General features: G+C 40.5%; 1 pseudogene; it reads right to left on the bottom strand.

Annotated features, from left to right (window-relative positions):
- Positions 1–8,345: 8,345 nt before the first annotated feature.
- Positions 8,346–8,583, bottom strand: LOC101610779 (annotated as a pseudogene).
- Between the last annotated feature and the right edge of the window lie 1,431 nt (positions 8,584–10,014).

The raw sequence follows: 10,014 nt of genomic DNA on the forward strand, positions 1-10,014 counted from the left end.
AAAACTGATCATTTACAGTTTAAATTGCATTTATCTTGCTGTTAATTGCATACATCTTAACATCAGGAATAAAGCTAAACATGTTCCTCATAAAATTTTATTTGATAAATAATAAAGCTTAACTTTGAAATGCTTCAGATTCTTAGAGCATTTAAGCTTTTAGTATTGTTTGAAAGAGAATGTGAGGTTCATCTTCTTAAAATTCAAGCATTTCTTGAAATTTAAAGTATTAAAGTAACTAACAGGAGAATAATTTTGAAATGTAGACCTCCCAAAATAATATAAGAAACAGGGAATAAAGAAGACATAAATTAGTTATATGGTAGTAAGATAGCTAAAAAGTCACCACAAAGTAGGGTAGGTGACACATAAAATAATACAAAACAGATTCAAATATTAGTAATCATACTAAATATTAAAGGTGCAAACTCAGCATTCAAAAATCAGATGTGGATTGCTTTAAAAATTCCATACTTGTGGTAACTATATATCTTAATGACTTAATGCACAGAGAGGTCACATGTAGGGCAGATGATGTATACCTGGAAAATTCTGGGAGAGGCCAACACAGTTGCCCACACCAGCATAGAAGAAAACTGACTTTAAAGATCCTTGTAAGTTATATACAGCAGTGTGTAGAAGCTTATTTAATTGGCAGTTATTATCTTTTCATCATGGTTTGAAACAGCAGGGACGTACTTGAGAGGAAAATAACCATCTCTAGCACTTCCTATTGCTTTGTTTTTGCATAATGGTCTTCAGTGATTATGAATTTCTCAGGATATTATGGCAACTGATGTGTTATTTTTCAACTCTGTATGTCTTGATTAAATATTTTAAAAGACCCTTACAAAAAGATCATTTGAAAACAATTATGCATTTGCAGACTTGTAATTACCTTCTAATAGCTGGGATAATGCATCTGACCAAAAGCAGCTGATGGCAGGAAGGTTTTTATTTTGGTTTGCAGGGGAAGCTTCATGATGGCAGGGGAAGGCATGGCATGAGCAGAGGCTGTAAGTCACCTCTGCCACAGCAGGTGTAAAACTGCAGCAGGAAAGTATGCTAAACTCTGTCAAGGGGGAGCTGGCTATGACACTCCTAGGTCTGTTCCCAACAACACACATACTCCAGCAAGGCTTCACCTCCCAAATTGCCACCAGCCAGAGACCAAACATTCATAACTTGTAGGAGAAGCATAGCCAGGGGGGCCCTGGAAGGAGGCCCTGAGATTGCAGCACATGTCATGGCTACTTCCCCTGTGAGTCAACCTAAACCCAGCCTAAACACCTGACACTGCTGATGCAGGAAATGAGCCAATGAAAAAGGGACAACACAATGCCAAACAACGAAAGGACCAATGGGAAGCAGGGAGGGGGTATATAATGATGTCTGTTTTCCTCAATAAAGGAGTGTGCTTTCAGCTTCTCACCTGACTCCCAGAGGCTGTGTTGTTGACTCTGCACCTTCTTAGCCCCACCCACAAGGGCTTTTGCGGAGGTGGGGTGGGGGGGGGGGTGGGGGGGTGGAGGAATCCAGCAACAAGCACCCATGAGTTTATGGAGGACATCTTTTTTTTTCTCAGTTTTTATTAACATTTTCCAAGATTATAAAAAATATCCCATGGTAATACCCCCCCCAAATTTCCCCTTTGAAATTCCATTCTCCATCATATACCCTCCCCATCTCAATCAGTCTCTCTTTTATTTTGATGTCATCTTATTTGAACCACCATACAGTCTGTTCAGAGAGTTAAAACAAAAACAGAAGCAACTTTGCCACAGAGTTTTCTTCTGAGGGCCTGCTTGGCTTTTGTTAGATGAATGCATGGATGGATGGATGAATGAATGAAACATTCTGAGCATATGTTCCACTATAAGTAATTGATTTTATTCCAAAATAATGGAAATAGCTAAGCTTGCAAGGTACTTAGTACAATAAGTATAATCTGGTGAAGTAGCACTATCCTGCATGGAAAAGTAAGGGTGCTAGCAATGAAGAGACTGGCCCCATGCTAATGGAGGAGCACTATGTTAGGGTCTACACTTGGAGAGGCAAGGGAAAGTAAAGAAATCATTCTGGTATCAAATATTACTAGGATTTTAAAATGTTCTGGAGCCAGATGGTTTAGCATAATACTTTTAGAAGATTTTAACTTACCCTCACATATAGTTCAAACATTAATTTTATAGGAAAAAAGCCAGATGGCTAGATGTATATTTTAGAAGGGAAATACTTATAGAAACTAAAACTAAAGATAGTAAACAAACATTCTACCCTTCCAAACTTGTTACTGTCTTGGAGTATCATCAAACGTTTATGGGCACTGCTCCAACATCTAGTGTGTGTGTGTGTGTGTGTGTTTGCCTATGTGATCCCTTTTCTTGAGTTCTTTACAGTTTACCTTGAATTTTTTTGTCCGAGAATTGAGCCAGTTATATTAGTTATTGGACTATACAGAATAACTGGACTCTCTCAACAGTGTTTTCTTATCTGGAAGATAAAGGTAATGATATCTATGTCCACAGAGATGCAGACCTCTCTCTTCTACAGTAGTGTCCACCCACTCTTGAGGCATTCAGTTTAGACTCAGTGGCTGGAAAGCACTCCTGAGACTGGGAGTCAATAGGTAGTGAGGTCATGGGTGTTTTCTGTTCTGCATATCTCACATTGGAAAGGCTGATCAACTTCTGTTTACACAATGAACATCTGCTCACGAGGTTGATGCAGTGGCACTGCCATTATTAAGCACTAGTCAGTAGAAGGGTGTATGTCTATATCTTTAGGGTCCAGCCCAACTTGGGGTATAAACCATATGTTTTGTTGGTGTCTATTGATTGAGAGAAGAATTAAAGGAAGCCAAAACATCTCTCTCCTGTCCACTCTGGGCTTCTTAAGGAACATGGCTTCCTGTGAGATGAGCTGAGGGTGCTGGTGACCTGCTCATACCTTTGGCTTTACCCATCCCTTCTCTAGTACTTGCGTTCAGTCTGTAATTCCTCTGTGCCAAAGTTGTGTGTGATTTTATCTTTCAGATTAAGGCTATGGATTCTGCTTCTTTACCCCTGCAACGTATTTTCACCCCTACCTCAAGCCGTTTCTGGCTCTGTTTAGCCCCTGGACTTTCCAAAATGGACACTCCAAACCTTTTCATCTTCATATGCCAAGACCTGGCTATCAGTACTTCTGTTCCTAAAATTTGAGTCCCAGTGATGGATGCTTTTCAAGCACAGGGCAGAAGTGAAATGAGGCATGAGAAAAAGAGAGAAGCAGTTCTGAAATTTACTGAGGTCAGTTAGGGAAGCAAAAAGAAGAGGAATGTAGAAAAGTTGGAAGGATATTGAAATGTGAGCATGACTGACTATATCAAGCAGAAGGCTATATGCATGCATGCTGCTGGGTGTGCATTGTATTGATGTTACTATGCAGTTATATTTAAATGTTAATATGTGGGTTATTATTTAAATGTTATGGGGACCAGGTTCAGTAGAGCTTCTTACCTACACCACTGTTCCCCTTGGAGACTACTGCTCTAGCGCTAAACCCTCCCTTTTGGCTCAACAGAGACCTGAACACAGACTCTCTCTGGCACCTAGAGCAATCAAAAGGGCAGGTAGGACAAGTAACCCACCTTGAGCAGGCACATGTACTTACATGCTGCTGTGAACATGTGCAAAACCACAATATTCATCTGATTTTCAATGTTACAATCACTGTGAGAGCTCAGTTCTATTTTAACACTTTTTCTTGAGATGGATCTATATTATACCCAACAGATTGGGAAAAACGGGAGGCTAAAAACAACTAGGATAAAATATTCTACAGAGCATGAGGGCAGAAGGTATCACAAATGGTTGGTAACTTCTCAGCCTTTTTGCTAAGATCAAGTGTAGAATATGTTTTTATCAGATACTATGAAATTGATAGCGCTTTGAGAATACATCTGAAGTAGTTAATATCCTAAGACCCAGAAATTTCTTTTAGAAAGAGAAGTGATCCTACTGCACACATGGGGACATATGCACAGAAATATGCACAAAATAATAATGTGCTTAAGAGGTCTCACTAAGAGTTAAAATGGAAAATTATTGTTGTGAGAGACTGTCCTCTGAGAAAAACAGCAATTAGCCTCTTCATCAGAAGCAGCTGTGACTGCTCATGGGCAAATCTTGAAATTGGACCTGCTGACTTCACCCCATAGAGGGAGGGGGATGGGAAAGTTGTCAGAACCTCACCTGAGAGCTCAGATTACCCCTGTGACAGTTTTATGCAATAACACATGAGGTTTTATGGTTTCAGGGGAAGTAGAGTATGCAGTTATGGGGAACTCATCATCCATGCTGGAATGAGCCTTTTGATGCTTTGGGGTCATCCATAGTCTTGTAAGTCACCCCTCAGCCATGCTCTGTAAGGAAGCCCAATGAACTCACTGGCTCTCCAGAGTAAACTTTGGTGGAACCATCATTTAGTCTGCCAGGGTGCCCTACTTTTTGGGAGAAAGTGCTTACCAGCATCTCCCCAGAAAAAAATGTCATGGAATAATGGTGAAAATTAAAATGATGTCACATTAACCTAATATAATATTATAAATCAACGTAAATGAGATAATGTCACCTATATACATCAGCTCAGGTTCACAAGCAGTAAGGCAAGTGTAGGAATCTCAGAGGGTTGACTTACCCATGTACTTCATGGTCCTTACTTTGTCCTGCATACTGTGCCTATTTGGTGTGCCTGAAGAGCTACAAAAAATATTAGAATGGTTATAATGTCAGCACTCCCCATGGCAGGTAAAATTCCACTTACAGGCAAGACTAATGTCCTAAACTCACATTTATAAATCCTTCCTATTTTGCTGAATATGTTAGAAGAATTGTTACTTTTCTAAAGCAACTGAGGCTGGCTTTTCCCTCCTTTCTCAGTACTGGCAAATGGGACATGCAATAAATAGGCTGCTCATGTCAGCTCTTCCCTTGCTGTTTCCATGAGAACATATCATAATTCTTCACTTTGTTAAACTTGGAGTTTAGCCTTGCCTTAGAGCCACACTCATAAATACTAATATTTGTTTCTTTGAGGCTCATATTCTATGGAAACTATTTGCTGATTGAGAGTCAGCTATAGCCTAGAAGAATATTATACACATTTCTGTCCTTGAAATGTGAGCTACGTAAGAAAACAGTGTGGGGTATTATAAGATTCCATAAAGAAAAGAAGTGGTAAATGTATAATAGAAGTAAATCAAAGCAGCAAACTAAGCACACATGTAGTATTAACAAGACTATGCATCAATGGCTGTACCTTGCACCTAGCTCTAATTTTCTGGTTCACTTTTTATTGTGGCCTGTACTGTCAACATGAGCCCCAGGAGCTAACTGAATTAAATGTAATTACACAGGCCATGCTCTGTTCCAAGGACTGTGCTATTGACTAAAGTCTGTGGGCTAATTAAATAAAACTTGACCATTTTCTAGCACCAGTGAAATCAGCCGAGTATGTATCTGCCTTTTGTTAGCCTCACAAAAGCTGGAGCCTTAAAGCTTGCTTTGCTAGTGAGAATGTTAGTAATCCGTCAGACAGCCACACAATCTGGCATCTCTAGTTAAACCTCTGATATCCAAGCTTTTTTATTCAAAGCCAGGATGCCTTTATTAGGAGCTTGTGTACAATTTTGTTAAATGTCTGGTAAAACCATAAAAAGTCACATTTCTCTCCTCTAACTTTATGGAAATTCTAACAGGGGAGAAATATTCTAGGTTCAAAATACATCATTTTTAAGGATAGAAGCAAAAACTCAAAGCAACTCAAACTTAGATTAAAAAGACAGTTCATGAACTTCACAAGTATATGCTGAACATTTACTAGATGTGAGGTGTGCTGTGGGGACTACAACATGATGGGACATGGTTTCTGCTCTGGGGGAGTGTGGCTTATGTGGCAAATAAATGCTCGTGCATAGTGATGATGTGATGATGCATGCCACAGGGAGGGTGGGCATAGCATCAGTTTTCATGGTAGTGAAAGCTCATTAACACATGGAGTAGCTATGGCTTTCAGGAAAGGCATCTAGGTGAGGTGCTAAGCAAACTGACCCCAAATGGTGGAAAGGATGAGGTAAAGTATGTTTCGAGGCAGGTAGAACAACATGTGTGAAGGCTCAGAGACAAGAAATAATGGGCTATTCTACAAGAACCCATGAAATAGCTCCACAAGGATGATGTAAAAGTTCTCAAAGCCATTAGAAGTCTGTGGTAAGAGTTGATGGTGGCTGGTCTGCACTAAAATATGGGGAAATGAAGATGCAAGACATGCATGATTTGGAGATAGAATTTTGTGAGTTAGGAATGGTCTAGATTGGGAATTAGGGAGATAGCTCAATGGAGAAAGTGCCTGCTGTGCAATTCTGAGTAACTATGTTTGGATCCACAGGTCCAATGCTGGAATCTGTGGCAGGCTTCTTTATGCATCTATGGTGAGAAGGGAGGTATACGTAGCAGAAATCTCTGGAATCTTTGTGGAGCATCACAGTGAACAACAATGAGAAACCCTGCTTCAAAATGAAGTGGAAGATGAGGACCAACTCTAAAGTTGTCTTCTGACTTCCACATGTGATTTGTAGCACACATATGCCACCCAGCACCCACACTCAGGTGTATGCACACTAAATCTAATTGGAAGAAAGAAATGGGTTGACTAGGAAGGGTGACACTGGGAGAGAGATCTCCTTTGGCTGGGCTGAGAAACTCTGCAGAATATTGTTGGAATGGGAATGATAGTGGAATGTAAAGTTCATATTTCAACATGATTGGTTTGTGATGCCTGGGATGTCTCTAAGGAAAAGGGCCTACTGAGGAACTGGATATGAAGATCTGGAGCCAAGCAAGATACCTGAGGCAGGGGATGGAGATTTGAGACTCAACATAGGGCTAACATTTTGGCATTTTTGTTTGTGTATGGGGGCATTGTGGTATGCGTATGTGGTGTGGTATGTGTGTGGTATATCCATGTGTATGTGGAGATGTGTGTTCCCTGTGCACATATGTGGAGGTCAGAGGAGAAGATTGAGTGTTATCTGTTATCACTGATCCACTGTGTTTGGTTGAAACAGTCTCCCATCAAACCTAGACCTGAAGTTTTTCTGCTTAGAACGAGTGACCAGTGAACTGTAGCAATTCTCCAAGTTCTGCTCTCCACAGGACTGGGATTACAGGCATGTGTGGCATGCCCAGCTGTATGAATGGGTGCCGAGGAATCATACTCGGGCTGAATCATGCTCTCATTTTTTAAAATTTACATAATGTTAAGCTTTTAATTAGATAAAAATGAACAAAGAAAGTACTCAGGCACACCATTTATATAGTAACACTAAATAAGGACATAAATTTTGTTTGTTTTTGTTTTTCAAGGTAAGGTCTCATTCTAGCCCAGGCTGACTTGGAATTACTATTTAGTCTCAGGGTGGCCTTGAACTCACAGTGATCCTTTCCTCTGCCTTCCAAGTGCTGGGATAAAGGCGTGCACCACGCCGGCTAGGATGTGTTAATTTAAATCCACTACATTACTTAGCTGGTTTTCATAACAGCATTTAGGCACACCATTAATAATGGTATTTATTTGTAAAATATGTTTAAGACTGGTTGGTAATTTAGTTTTGCTTTGGGTTTCTTAAAACTGAGACAAGAACTAGTCATGAGTTCACAGAGAACATTTATGGGAATTGTGACTCTAGTTCACTGGCATCGCCCTTCAAAACTGCAAATATGTATGCATGTAATTTAAGCCTATCATTTGGATTATTAAGATGCATCCTCATTTCTTTAAAGACATTTTTTAAGACGGGGCCTCATGTATCCAGGGCTGGCCTTGAACTCACTATGTAGCTAAAAATGACCTTCAACTTCTGATCCTCCTGCTTCCTGAGTGCGGGCATGACAGGAGTGTGCGGCCATACTTGGGTTATGTGGCGCTGAAGGTCAAACCCAGGCTTCATGGCCAGCCTATAAATAAACGGTTCTTGACTGCTATTATGGACATGATATATTCAATCCAACGCTTGGGGCTGGTGGCTGATTTCACAGGACTGTTCAATTCTGTCTGATTGAGAATCAAAAATCAATGGCGACACAGCCATCCTAATCAGTCCTTCAAGGATACGGTACAGCTTCCAGCGTGCTGGTTATCCCTGCTCTCCTCCTTGCACACTGTCACTTAACACTTACCTCTCTTTTACAGAAACAAAAAAATATTTAAGTTCACCAAAATTATGAAGTCAGTTTGTACAGAGCTGAATTAAGAGTACTTTGACATTTGTTGTCACAAAGACCCTTTCATGATGGATACTTCCTTCATTCTGGGTCAAGGCGTGTTAACACAGGAAGAATAGATTCCCAAATGCAGAGTCTTGCGTTAGGAAGTATCCAGACGAGTGTGCATGCGCATGCTGCAAAGCCGCCTTGTTGGGCTGCAATGTGCTGCTGCTCCACGTGGTCCGGAAGTCCTTGCTGAGAGAGGGTCTGGAGAGGGCAATGCCAGCTCCAGGATGAGTTGTTGAAGATTGGTTTTTCATGCATCATTTTCTTTTCTCTTTGTCTGCTACATCCATGGCAACCTCGCCTGTGTAGCAAAGATGCCTCTACACTGGAAGAGAGCTGAGGACAGAGGGCCAGCACTCCTCGGAGGGATGCCCCTGGTGACCCCTTGGCAGTCAGTTACTGTAATGGTTCCTGCTGCCCATAAGAAGTCACAAAGACCTGATTGCTGGCGCCCATGGGCTGTTTTCTGCGCTCTGTTTCTTTTCTGCTTCCTTCTAGTTGTTTGTCTAAGAACAGCTAATTCAACACTTACTAGTAATCATGTACGCAATCAGAGTACAAGAAACAATCTAAGCATTGAATGTGCCCCTCCTATAATTAGGGCAATGGAGGGAATGTATAACTCTACTAAGAATAAAAAATTAACTTTAGGACAATTGTTTGATGGTGTAGAGCAAAAACAGCTTATGATGTTTGAGAATGATACTGAGCCTGAGAATATGAAAGTAGAAATGTTGATCGGTAATGTTCATAAAAAGCATAACAGTTCTGCAGAAAAGGAGTTGCAAAACTTAGGCATTCCCACCAGGAAACTTCCTGGGGGATATGTTCAGTACTTGATCAAGGGCAGATGGTGGACACCACCGAAGTGGACTCCTAGAGCGGGAAACTACTTAGTTCCACTCCCCTATGAGGGAGGATATGATAAATTCGGTAATAGATGGGTGAATTATGAAGGAAAAAGGAGGTTATGGCATTCTCTTCCATTTATGGGAACGCTTAGCAAGGAAGTGTAAGCCTTGGTGTTTATACAATAAACAAGTAAGAAGGGAATTTCTGAAAAGTATTACACCAGCCTTAAAATATTGGTGGTCTTTTGGATGGAAACACTTTTATAATGAATATGAGGATCATATAAATGATTTAATAAGTGGAAAAAAGATGGTTTGGGGCATGACAGTCCTTGGGGTATAAGAAATAAGTAACCTGTTATTCACCTTACACCTTTTGCCCTAGTTTCTGTTCGTATAATGCTGTGGTCAATGGTGCGAGACGTGCTTCTCAGAAAATGGGTACATTTCCTGCCTGATAAATACTGCATGTATAGAATAGAACAATACTTAAGATTGTTTAGATTAATAATTCTTGAGATCACTTGTTCAATCTGTATAAAACCTTAATGAAAACTTCAGTAAATCGCAGCAGCATATTCAACTTAGAGTGTGTCTGTCTGTCATTTCCTCGCCGAATCCCGAGTTCTCCTTGAGCCTTCGCCCTTGTTCTCCCTTGGTCCTGATCTCCCCGAGAGTCAGTCCGCGGCATTTGTCCAGTTCTACCAAGATTGCAACTCTATTTTTGTTTTGAAAACCTCTTTTTATCAAATACAGAAGAATGGGCTTGATTCCAAGCTTCAAACATGGTTAAGATCTCAAGCAGATGCTGTAAAGTCCTACGTTAGGAATAGCACTGGCCCTTGTCCTGA

This window comes from Jaculus jaculus, chromosome 14, assembly GCF_020740685.1.
Source record: "Jaculus jaculus isolate mJacJac1 chromosome 14, mJacJac1.mat.Y.cur, whole genome shotgun sequence".
Lineage (NCBI taxonomy): Eukaryota > Metazoa > Chordata > Mammalia > Rodentia > Dipodidae > Jaculus > Jaculus jaculus.